General features: G+C 36.0%; 1 protein-coding gene across 6 annotated transcripts in view; it reads right to left on the bottom strand.

Moving 5' to 3' along the window:
- The window catches only part of KANSL1L (KAT8 regulatory NSL complex subunit 1 like), a 139,078-nt gene that overhangs the window by 106,898 nt on the left and 18,835 nt on the right, over positions 1-13,345 (bottom strand). The gene's annotated exons all lie outside the window — the stretch shown is intronic.

Below are 13,345 nucleotides of genomic sequence, written 5' to 3'. Positions count from 1 at the left end.
TGTCTTTCTTGTAATACCCATTTTAATAGGTGGAGATGGTATCTCACTGTAGTTCTAATGGGTATTTCCCTGATGATTAGTGATGTTGAGCACTTTCTCAGCTGTGTCTTGGTCATTTGTATACTTTTTTTTTTTTTTTTTTTTTTGATTCAGGGTCTCACTCTGTCACCCAGGATGGAGTGCAGTGGCGCAATCTTGGCTCACTGCAACCTCAACCTCCTGGGCTCAAGTGATCTTCCCATCTCAGTCTCCTGAGTAGCTGGAACTGCAGGTGCATACCACCATGCCTGGCTATTTTTGTATTTCTTTGTAAAGACGGGGTTTTGACATGTTACCCAAGTTGGTCTCAAATTCCTGAGCTCAAGCAATCCACCAGCCTACACCTCCTTGGCCCCTTTGCCCATTTTTTAATCAGGTTATTTGTTTTCTTACTATTGAGTTGTTTAACTTCCATATGTACTTTGGAAATCCCCCCTTTTCAGATGTATAGTTTGCAAATATTTTCTCCGATTCATAGGTTGTCTCTTCACTCTGCTGTTTCTTTTGCTGTGTCAAATCTTTTTAGTTTGATGCAATTTCATTTGTCTACTTTTGCTTTTGTTGCCTGTGCTTTGGAGTGCATATCCAAAAAACATTTGCCAACACCAATGTCGAGAAGCTTTTTCGCTGTTTTACTCTAATAGTTTTACAGTTTCAGGTCTCATGTTGAAGTCTTCAATCACCTCAAGTTGATGTGTGAATTTGGGGTAAGATAAGGGTCCAATTTCATTCTTTGATATGTAGATAACCAATTTTCCCAACACTGTTGAAAAGGTTATCCCTTCCTCATTGTGTGCTCATAGCATCTTTGTTAAAGAATAATTGGCCATAAATGCATGGATTTATTTCTAGGCTCTCTATTCCGTTTCATAAGTATATGTGTGCTTTTAATTCCAGTAGCATGCTGTTTTGATTATTATAGTTTTCTTAATGTATTTTGAAGTCAGGTAATAAGGTGCCTCCAGCTTTGTTCTTTTTGCTCAAGGTTGCTTTGGTTCGTGGGGTCTTGCTTGGTTTTACATAAATTTTAGAATTTTTTTCCCATTTCTATGGAAAATACCAGTGGAATTTTGATAATAATTATATGGAATTTGTAGATTGCTTTGGGTGGTATGGACATTTTAACAATTCTTCCAATCCATGAACACAGGATGTTTTTCCATTTGTCTCTTTTTCCATTTTTTCATCAATGTTTAGTTGTTGGTGTACAGATCTTTCACCACCATGGTTAAATTTATTCCTAAGTATTTTACCATTTTAAGTAGGATGGTTTCTTTTGGACAGCTTAATATTAGTGTATAGAAATAATACAGATCTTTGTAGATTGATTTTATATCCTGAAACTCTAACTAATGTATTTCTAACATTGTTTTGATGGGGTCTTCACAGTTTTCTATCTCTAAGATGTCATCTGCAAAGAAAATTTAACTTCTTCCTTTCCCTGATTTGGATGCTTTTTTCTTTTCTTTCCTCTCTCTTCCCCTTTCCCTCCTCCCTTTCTCTTCTTTTCTTTTTCTTCCTTCCTTCCTTCCCTCCCTCCCTTCCTCTTCTTCTCTCCCTTTCTTTCTTGTCTTTCTTTTCTTCCTTTCTTTTCTTTCCTTTCTTTTTCTCTCTTATTTATTTTTACGCCTAACAAACCTGTCTAGCAATTCCAGTATATGTTGAATAGAATGGTCAGAATAGGGGTATGATCTGAACAGTGTCCTCAAAATTCATATGTTAAAACCCAATTCCCAAGTGGTGGCCTTAAGAGGTTGGGCCTTTGGAGACAATTAGGTGATTAGGCTCCACCTTTATCATGAGATTAATACCCTTATAAAAAAGGCCTGAGGAAGCTTGTTTTCCCTGTCCACCATGTGAGATGAGAGGCAGAAAACACCAACATGAGGCAAAGAACAAGTCCTCACCTGACACTGAATCTGCTGACAACTTGGTCTTGGACTTCCCAGCCTCCAGACTGTAAAAAAATTCTTTTGATAATACGTTACTGAGTCTAAGGTATTTTCTTACAGCAGCCCAAGCAGACTGAAATGGTCTTAGAGGAAAAGGTTTCAAGTTTTTGCCACTAAATTGAATGTTAACCCAATTCATATCATATATGGCCTTTATTGGTAGAGAGGTACATTTCTTCAATACCTAATTTGGTGAAAGCCTGAATTCTGTCAAATCCTTTTGCTGCAAATGTATTGAGATAAGAATATGTTTTTTGTCCTTCATTCTATCAATGTGGTGTATCCTATTTATTGATTTGTATATGTGGAACCATCCATGCATCCCAGGAATAAATTCCACTTGACTGTGGTGAATGATCCTTTTAATGTGTAGTTAAATTCAGTTTGTTAGTATTTTGGCAAGGATAGTCACAAAGGACATTGGCCTATAATCTGTTTTTTGTTTTTTTCTTATAGTGTCCTTTTCTCGGTTTGGTATCAGAGTAATGCTGGCCTCATAAAATGAGTTTGAAAGTATTCCCTCCTCTTTAAATTTTTTTTGAGTACAGTGAAGTCATCGGGTACTGGGCTTTCCTTTGATGGGGGTCTTTATTACTGTTTTCATCTCTTTATTTGCTATTGGTTAGTTCCAATTTTCTATTTCTTCATGATTCATGTTAGAGTGTATGTGCCTAGGAATTTATGCATTTATAGGTTATGCAGTTTGTTGGCATAGAGATGTTCCATAATAGTCTCTTATGATCGATTATATTTCTGTGGTATCAGCTGTAATGTCTCCTTTTTCATTTCTGATGTTATATATTTGGGTCTTTTTTCATTTCTTACTGTAGCTAAGGTTTGCTAATTCTGCTTATCTTTACAAAAAATCAATTCTTGCTTTCATCGATCTTTTCTATTGTTTTTCTAATATCTTCTGCTTTGATCTTATTTCCTTCTTGTACTAATTTTGGGATTAGTTTGTTCTTCTTTTTCTGCTTCCTTGAAGTATAATGTTGTTTGAGATGACTTTTTTAATGTAGGTGTTTTTTAATGTCTGGCTTTTCAGAAACATTTTGCTTAATTTCCACATATCTGTGAATTTTCCAAAATTCCTCCTGTTACTTATTTCTCATTTCATACCATTTTGGTTGGAAAAAATACTTGATATGATTTCAATCATGTTGGTTAAGATTTGTTCTGGGGCCTAACATATGATCAGTCCTGAAGAATGTTCCATATGCACTTGGAAACAATGTATATTATGATGTTGGATGGAATATTCTATATATGTCTGTTAGGTCCATTTGGCATAAACTATAGTTCCAGCCCAATGCTTCCTTTTGATTTTCTGTCTGGATGATTTATTCATTGTTGAAAGTGGGGTATTAAAGTCTCCTACTATTATTGTATTGCAGTCTATTTCTTCCTTCAGATCGATTAATATTTGCTATATTTAGATTCTCTGATATTGGTTACATACGTTTATAATGTACTATCCTCTTAACAAACTGGTGTCTTTATCAATATCTACTTACCTTTTTGTCTCTTTTTACATGTTTTGACCTAAAGTGTATTTTTTTCTGATATACATGTAGCCACCCCTGCTCTCTTTTGGTTCCCATGTGCATGGAATATCACATTTTATTCTTTCACTTTTAGTCTGTGTGTGTCCTTATACTTGAAGTGAGCCTCTTACAGGGCACATATAGCTAGCTGGGTGTTAAAAAAATCCATTCACTGACAATATGTTTTTAAATTGGATAATTTAATACATTTATATCTAAGGCAATTGTTGATAGGTAAAGGTTTATTATTGCCTTTGTGTTCACAATTTTTTTCTTTTAAATTTTTTGTTGTTGTTGTTAGACAGAGTCTGGCTCTGTTGCCCAGGCTGGAATGCAGTGGCGCAATCTCTGCTCACTGCAAGCTCTGCCTCCCAGGTTCACGCCATTCTCCTGCCTCAGCCTCCAGAGTAGCTGGGACTACAGGCGCCTGCCACCACGACCGGCTAATTTTTTTGTATTTTTAGCAGAGACGGGGTTTCACTGTGTGAGCCGGGATGGTCTTGATCTCCTGACCTCATGATCCACCCACCTCGGCCTCCCAAAGTGCTGGGATTACAAGCGTGAGCCACCACACCTGGCCTGTTTTTTTTTAAAATCAGATTCTTTGTTCCTTTCTTCCTCTCTTGCTGTCTTCCTTTGTGATCTGGTGATTTTCTGTAATTATATGCCTGGATTCCTTTCTCTTCATCTTTTGTATATCTACTATAGGTTTTTGCTTTGTGGTTACAATGAGGCTTAAGAGAACAATTCATAGTTATTAGGAGTCTATTTCAAGCTGATAATAACTTCAATTTCATATACTAAATCTCTATACTTTTATTCCTATTCTAGCTTTTGATATCACAATTTACATCTTTTCATATTGTACATCCTATGACAAATTATTGTAGCTATTTTTAATAGCTTTGTCTTTTAATTATAAAAACATAAGTGATTTATATACCACCATTACATTATTAGAGTATTCTGAATTGACTATTTCCTCACTATCACCAGTGAGTTTTACACTTTCATATGTTTTCATGTTCCTAATTAGCATTCTGTTTTTTTCAGCCTGAAGAATTCTCTTTACCATTTCTTGTAAGGCAGGTTAGTGATGATGAACTTTCTCAGATTTTGTCTGGGAAAGTCGTCTTTCTCCCTTTCTGAAGGACAGTTTTGTTGGGTATTCTTGGTTGGTAGGGTTTTTTTTCCCCCCAGCACTTTGAATATATCATCCCACACTTTCCTGGCTTACAAAGTTTCTGCTTAGAAATGTGCAGATAACTTCCTGAGGGCTCCCTTGTATGTGAAGATTTTCTCTTGCTATTTTCAATAGTCTCTCTGTGATTTTTGACAGTTTGATGATAATATGTTGTAGTATGGTCTTTGGTTTGAAAATGACTGGAGACCTTGGACCCTCCTTTACCTCAATGTGGTATCTCTCCCCACATTTGTGATGTTTTCAGTCATTATATCTTTAAAAATGCTTTCTACCCCTTCTCTCTTCTTCCTTAATTGCTATAATGTGAACAATTAGCTCTCTTCCCCAGATTTGTGATGTTTTCAGTCATTATATCTTTAAAAATACTTTCTACCCCTTCTCTCTTCTCCTTCCTTAATTGCTATAATGTGAACATTAGCTCTCTTGAGGATATCCCATAAATTGCACAGGCTTTCTTCACTCCTTTTCATTATTTTTCCTTCTCTGACTAGATATTTTCAAATAACCTGTATTTGAGTTCACAGATTCTTTATTCTGCTTGATCAATTCTGCTGCTGATGCTGTTGCATTTTTCACTTTCTTCAGTTTATATTCAGCTCCAGAATTTCTGCCTAGTTATCTTAGTTATCTTTTTTTCTTAATAATTTCAATCATTCTGTTAAACTTCTCATTTTATTTCTGTATTGTTTTCCTGATTTTGTTGAATTGCCCCTCTGTGTTCTCTCGTATTTTACTTAAAAGAATCATTTTGAATTATCTGCCAAGATATTCGGAGATCTTCTATTTCTTTAGGGTTCCTGCAAAATTATCATGTTCTTTGGTGGTGGTATGCTTCTTTGGCTTTTCATGTTGCTTGTTACTTTGAATTAATGTCTGCATAGTTGATGAAGCAGTCACCTCCTTCTGACTTCATATACTGGTTTCAGTGAGGAAAAAAACTTCTCCTTCAGGTGGGTGTGAGGACAACAGCTGGGTGCAGTGTGACACGTCTGACTCCAGTAAATGCATAGCAGCAAAATCTCTGTATAGCTCTATCAACTGATGTTAGCATTGCCAAAGATCACAAGGATCCTCAGCAGCCACTGTCTACCGCAGTAGCAAGGGCTATTGGGTGTTCCAGTCATGAAGACTGGTGGGGTCAGTCCTCCTGATCTCTTTTTCTCCTACCAGGAAAGCTGTGGCCAGTGGAATCCCTCTTGGCACTGGGTCTAACTTGCAGGTGCATTTGCAGTGGTGACAGCAATGGTATCTCATATGAGTCATCCATGAAACAGCTAACAATTTGGATTCTGGAGCATGGGCATGTGTAGGAACCATGGCTCCAGGGTCTAGTGCTGAGGTGGCACCCATATCCAGAGTGCAGGTTCCCCCATTCCCATGTTAGTAACAATGTGCAAGATGTGACTGCTTTTGGAGCTGCCAGGGGGCTGAGATCCAAAGCAGCAGCACACACAGAGCTACAATGTTTCCAGGGTCTGGGGCATGGACTCACTGTGGTAGAAGTAGTTTCATAGACAGAGAAACCACAGCTCCAGGGCCCAGGGTACAGATTATTCCATAAAGGCAGTGGTTCTTGTTTCTGAGGCATGGGCACACAGGGAATTACAAAGGTTCTGGGGTCCAAGGAGTGGGCTAGTACATTGTGATGATGGTTCAGATGTCAGAGGCACAGATGTTGAAAGAGTGGCAATGGAGCCAATGTTCATAGCAAAGCAACCTGGGCTCCAAGGCTTGGATTGAGGCTAGTCCACAGCCACGATGGCTCTTGTGTTTGAGGTGAGAATGTGCATAGTGGGACAGAATCTGGAATGTGGATATGTGGTCATGGAGCCAAGGTCTGGTGTGTGGGCATGCACGGGGCAGTTGAAGCTCTAGAGTCTGGGGCTCATGTTAGGATTGGGAGGGTGGTGGTCCCAATCTTGGACACGCAGCTCCTTCTTGGTGGCGGTGGTGGGGGTAGGGGATGCAACCACATCTTCCTCTCTAGGGATCCACAGTGGTGATGGCTGTTGATCACCTCAATGGCAAAAGATACTGATGTTGTGGTCAGTGGTGACTATGGTAGCACCCACCATGTACCTGATACTGACAGCCCCCACCTTTCTTTGTTTCTAGCCATCTCCAGATGTCTCAGGTATGCCAGTCTCCCCAGCTATCCTTTCTGTGCAGTTATCCTCTGGATTTTTGTTTGTTTGTTCACTCCACTATGTTGTTGCAGATTTGTACTTAAACATTTGAGCCATCCCAAGGTTACTTTCATTCACGGAAAGATACCTAGTTCTTGTTTTTTGTTCGGGAATGAAGACTGGTATCTCCTACCCGACTATCTTGCTTATATCACTCAGCTGAGCTGTGCTTTCTTGTCAAAATTAGGAAAACAAAGGTGATCATTTCCGATGACAAATACAATTAACACCTGCATAACTTCTGCAAACAGTTTTACTATTCTGCTTTCTCCATACAGGACATAAATGCCATTTTGTTTCATCTATGAAGGTGGTTTATTTTTAAGTAAAGGTATATAGAACATTTAAGTGATACATATTATATAGAAGTCTCAAAGAAAATTATGTTATGATCACCTGTAGACTTTTCTAAGCAATATGGTCCAAGAGGATGAGTTTCTCCACCTCTCCCCAGCCTGTGAGAATCAAGGCAATCAAAAGAGTTATTTACTTGGTCATCCTCAGATGTGTTGGGGTGAAGAAGAGAGGATTGTGATTCACTAATTTATAGCAAGATTTAAAGAAATTAATATATATACAAGCAATCTGATGCTTTTTTTCATCAAAAACTTCAACTTTATAGTAATATCTTAATTTTCCTTTGAAAACAAAACACCTTTTTTTCTTTTTGTTATGTGGATGTTGAAAATGACTCAGTCAATTTAACTTTGGCCTAAGCCAGCTAAAGTCTGTAGATATAGAAGTACAGCCTTAAATGGGAGTTAAAGGATCCAGGCTAAAATCCCAGCTTTGCCATTAACTAACTAACAACACTGAGAGAAAATCTAGTACACATGTAGTCTTTTAAACATCACGTTGCAAAAAAAAAAAAAAAAAAAAAAAAAAAAAAAGCCTTTTTAAAATCAAATGAGCTTATTTTGATTGAAGTACTACTTCCCTCAAAGATGTCCACATGCCACAGTAGACAATATTTCTTGCTTGGGCATGGTAGCTCATGCTCTGATACCAGCAATTTGGGAGGCCAAGGCAGGAAGACAGCTTAAAGCCAGGAATTCAAGACCATCCTGGGCAACATAGCTAAACCTTGTCTCTATAAAAAAAAAGTTAATATTTAGCCAATCATGATGGCACACATCTGTAGTCCTAGCTACTCAGGCAGGAGGATCCCTTGAGCTGAAGAGTTCAGACTGCAGTGAGCTATGACTATGCCACTGTACTCCAACCTGGGCAACAGAGTTGAGACCTTGTCTCTAAAAATAAAAATAAAAATAAATAAAATATTTCTTTCCCATTTTTAGCTACTAGTTCATTCACAATTACACTTTTGAATTTTTGCCCTTTACTTCCCTTCCACTTCTCCCACAGAAAGGAAAAGGTTCTTCATTTAAGTATCATTTGCAAATTCCCTAGAATTCACTCAACTTTTTGTTTTCCTTATAAACAAAATAAAACAAAATTCAACTTGTCCCATCTGTCAGACATGCAGGGAATAAAAAAAGATAACAAATACAAAAAAACCTATAAACTCCACATTATACAAATACAAAGTTACTCTTGTTTACAATGAATAATGAAATGTTATCAGTCTCTTTGCCCTCTGAATCTTGGCACTGAGTTTCTACTCCTATTTATCCAATTCCTCAAAGGGAAATACTGGATCACCTTGCTTTTCAGTTCTTTTCCTTTCCATTAGCAAAGCAGGAAAGCAAGAACAAAACCATGAGTATCCATTTCTATGGGTCTGCAAAAAATTAATTATTCTCTATTTTTTAATCTGGAGTCTCCCAACAGCTCTTACTAAACATCAACAATTCCCCTTTCTTCTTTGGTGAATGCCTAAATCTATTGAAAAGAATTCCCTTAATCAAGTCTGCTTATTTACATATCTAAGTAAAAACTTTAAGAAAATTTGAATATATGGTGACCAATTTAGGGATAGAGTGGGATTTTTTTTCCCCAACATTTGAAACAATTGTGTGATTTGGAAGATATTGGTAGGTTTCCTGGAATAAGACAAGCAGCATTATTTCTTCCTTTTCCACAACCCTTGGAAAATTAAAACATGCCTGTGTCAAAATCTGTGTTTCCCCAAAATGCAGCCTGGAAAAATGTAACTGATCCTCATTCCCCCGAAAAAAAAGAAAAGAAATGCTAGAATTCTATGGCTCTACCATCAGATGAGAAATAACATAATCGTAGCCAACTTTTGTCAGTGACTCACCCACATCCTCTCACATTTAACCAGTTCAGTGCTCATGGACCTTACTGGACAAATAAAAAGAACACTGGAGGCAAAAATCTATTCATATTACAATGGAAGGACTACATCTTAAACCTACAAAAAACAAAGTCTCCCTACTATGCTTTCCAAAGGAAAGTGACTTTCTTTTACTTCGAATGCATACTAGCCTCTCAACCAAAAGTTATTATTAATGTCAATTAGTAACAGCATTATGAATTAAAGTCTATTAGTAATATCATTAGGAACTAATTTATTGCCTACTACATTTTTGGAGGAAAAGTAAAAAAGTCAAGCCAAATATATATTTTTTTTAAAAAAAGATAATTGTAATGACTAATGTGAATAGTATCCAATTTTCTAAAACAATTATATTCCTTCACAGCTAACTTCCTGATCAATTTTTCCTATTAGGGCTACTGACTCAAAGAAAAATAGAAGGCATATAATATTAATACCATCTAAAATTTTTAAGGTAAATATAATGCATTTTACTTATCAACTTTAAAAATTGCAAACATTGAATATTATAATAAAATCATTACTTTTAAATGTCCATATTTTGGCATATTTCATTTATTCAGTCATTGAACATTTATGGGAAGGTCTATGCTGTACAAGAAACATCCTGTGGCCAGTTTAATATTAGAAACAAAGGAAGGAATGGAAAAAACATTAAGTAAACACAATGCAACTCCACAATGAAATTTTTAAAAACCATATATAGAAGAGAGAAATTTCAGATTGCCAGCCTCAATGTTTATGTCTTTACAACTACATATACAAATACAGAAATAGTCATTCATTCACTCAACAAATACCAAGCAATCATTAAACAGAAGACAATACTAGGCTACACGATGAAAGAGTAGTACTAACACTCAAGCTGCTTAAAATTAAGTTGAAGTCAACTTTAGTATTTACCACTCTAGATCTTATACTTTAAGAAATCAACATATTCAATAAAGACAATGAAAATTTGTGCTAGCACTCACTTAAAAATTTAGAACCACAAAATGCATCTGTTTACTTAGTATTTTACGTTTAAAGTTTCACTCTGAACTTTATACATTAAAAATACTCATGTAGATTTGAAAATTCTTTTCACAAACGTAGAGAATAACAAAAATAAACTTATAAGGATATTTTATATTTAAATATGAATTTAATGACCTGAGATAGAACTGATTAATTCCAACTTTAAAAAACAGAAACTGCTTTTATATTCACACCAAGAGATACAAATAAAGTTATGTCATTTGTTCTTAGTATTTAGTCAACTTCAAAATTAATATAATGTTGAATACAGTCTTTCCCACAAGAAATCTACTAGTGTTAGCAAAAATATTCAAAACAAAATTTTGTATTTAATGTATGGGAAGATATATGAAATCAAGAAATGTTGAATAGATTTCAAGTATTAAAGAAAACCCAAAAAAACAAAAACAAAACAAGTATCGAATAATTCAGTGATATAAAAAATATAAAGAGCTGTTACATAAATTTAGTATTATTGATTTGTATAGATCAGAGGAGTTTAACCTTAAAGCAAAGTTTATTTGACCTTCAAAAAATTCAGGTGGGTCTTTAACAACCAAGGTATTAATCATAATATTAAGAGGCCAATAATGCAAGAGGCCAGAATCCTACCTTAATGAACTGACAGTAAATTTCTTAGATTCATTATTTTCTTAAAATTTATGTCTAGAGTCTCTGAATCCCCTCTAGCTGATTATGGGAAAAAGAAAGAGAGTAGGAGAAATAAACTTTTCAAACCAGAACCCAATTGTTTCCAGGTTACTTTCCTTCAGTTTACCTAACAAACTTGCAGAGTTGGTTAAAAATAGGAGGTACATTATTTTGTAAAAAAAAAGTGTTTCTATCATTTGAATTTCACCATTTCTGTGTTATGTTTCACACAAATGTCTAAACTTAGTGTTGCCTCACCAAATTCAAGAAATAAATGTAAAATCTCAAAATGTTTTGAAAAATCAAAATTTATATGCCTTTGATAAGAAATTATCAGAAAGTTGGCTGGGCACAGTGGCTCACGCCTGTAATCCCAGCACTTTGGGAGGCCAAGGTCGGCAGATGACCTAAGGTCAGGAGCTTGAGACCAGCCTGACCAACATGGAGAAACCCTACGTCTACTAAAAATACAAAATTACCTGGGCATGGCGGTGCATGCCTGTAATCCCAGCTACTTGGGAGGCTGAAGCAGGAGAATCGCTTGAACCCAGGAGGCAGAGGTTGCGGTGAGCCAAGATCGCGCCATTGCACTCCAGCCTGGGCAACAAGAGCGAAACTCCATCTCAAAAAAAAAAGAGAAAAAGAAAAAGAAAAAAAGAAATTATCAGAAAGTAAAAAGTGTGGTATCTACCCTTAATAGGGGTTGGTTAAGACTAGCAGATATATTAGCAAACTGTATAGGACAAAACACAATTTAATGACAAATTGTATGGCAGACTAAGCACTATAGGAAATCAATGAAGGGACTACTAATGAAAATAACATTATAGTTCAAAACGGTCTGAGAAAACAAAATTTTCTTTCTTTTTTTGATATGAGTTTTACTCTCGTCACACAGACTGGAGTGCAAGGGGGTGATATGGAATCACTGCAACCTCCAACTCCTGGGTTCAAGCAATTCTCCTGCCTTAGCCTCCCAGGTAGCTGGGACTACAGGTGCACACCACCATGCTGGGCTAATTTTTATACTGTATTTTTTGTATAGATGAGGTTTTGCTATGTTGCCCAGGCTGGTCTCGAACTTCTGGGTTCAAGCAATCTGGCCACCTGGGCCTCCCAAAGTGCTGGGATTATAGGCGTGAGCCACCACACCCTGACCAAAAGTTTCTTATTCTTGTTTCTAGCTTAAAAAAGACAAATCGCTCCATTAGCTCTTCTCAACAACAAAAAATACTTAATTTACTGAATGTGCCCACTAAATTATATTTAAATACTTCAAAAGTATTGTATACACAAAAATTGGTAAACTTTCAGACTTCTTTCAGAACACATATACCTAATAATTCTTGTAGCTATAAGTATCAATGATGCAATGTTGAGAAAACAGCATGTTACAAGAGAATAAGCATATGTTTAGAGTCATATATGTGAGCAAAATCCTGTTTCTGCCACTTACTTGGCTTTTTATCCATGGGTAAGTTACTTAACCCATGCTGAGTCTGTTTCTTCTTAAGTGAAATAAGGATAACAACTACCTGCTAGGGTTGTTGAAAGAATTAAATGAGATATCATATGTTAAATAACTAGCACAATGCCAGCCAGAAAAATAATCTGTGCTTATTAACTACTATAAATTCCACATGCAAACAAATTTCAACTACAGTGATATCAGAACACTAGAAGACTGGAATGCCCACTTTGCTTTATATTTTATTTCTCACCATAAAAACTAATACACTGACCTTCTATTTCTTAGTAAACATCAATGTGTTTGGTTTCCAATTCTGTAATTCTCATTTATTTTTGAGAATTTGAAAAATTTTTTAACTTTTATTTTAAGTTCAGGGGTACAAGTGCAGGTTTGTTACATAGATAAACTTGTGTCATGTGGGTTTGTTATACAGATTATTTCATCGCCCAGGTTTTAACCCTAATACCCATTAGTTAATTATTCCTGATCCTCTCCCTCCTCCCACCCTGCACCCTTTAAAAAGCCCCAGTAAGTGTTGTTCCCCTGTACGTATCCATGTGTGACAGACTTCTTTCCCCCAAAATGCCATATATATAAACAGTAATTTACATTAATTTGGGAACAGTAATAGATTCCCTGAAAACTAGATTAAAAATTATGCTTTTTAGACCATTTCAATTAAAATTTAGTCAATTAAATAAAATTAAAAACTCATTTCCTTAGTATCACTGGCCAAATCTTAAGTGTTTAATATCCACATAAGGCTAGTGCCTATTGGATAGCACACATATAAAAGATCCATCATCTCAGAAGTTTCTATTGGACAGAGCTGGTCTGTAGTGTTATCATGGTGTGATAATTGAAACTACTTTTCTCTGCTTTTTATTTTTTAATATGGTGATACCTGTCTCTCAAGTACATGCCCCAAAAGGCAGAGGTTGTGAACACGTTGCTCACAACTGAATCTTAGTGTCTAGCACATTATAAGCATTCAATAGATACCTTACAGCTGACATTATAG

The sequence above is a fragment of the Macaca thibetana genome, chromosome 12 (assembly GCF_024542745.1).
Source record: "Macaca thibetana thibetana isolate TM-01 chromosome 12, ASM2454274v1, whole genome shotgun sequence".
Lineage (NCBI taxonomy): Eukaryota > Metazoa > Chordata > Mammalia > Primates > Cercopithecidae > Macaca > Macaca thibetana.
The sequence above is the reverse complement of the archived record's forward strand: the minus strand, read 5'-3'. Positions and strand labels throughout refer to the sequence as shown.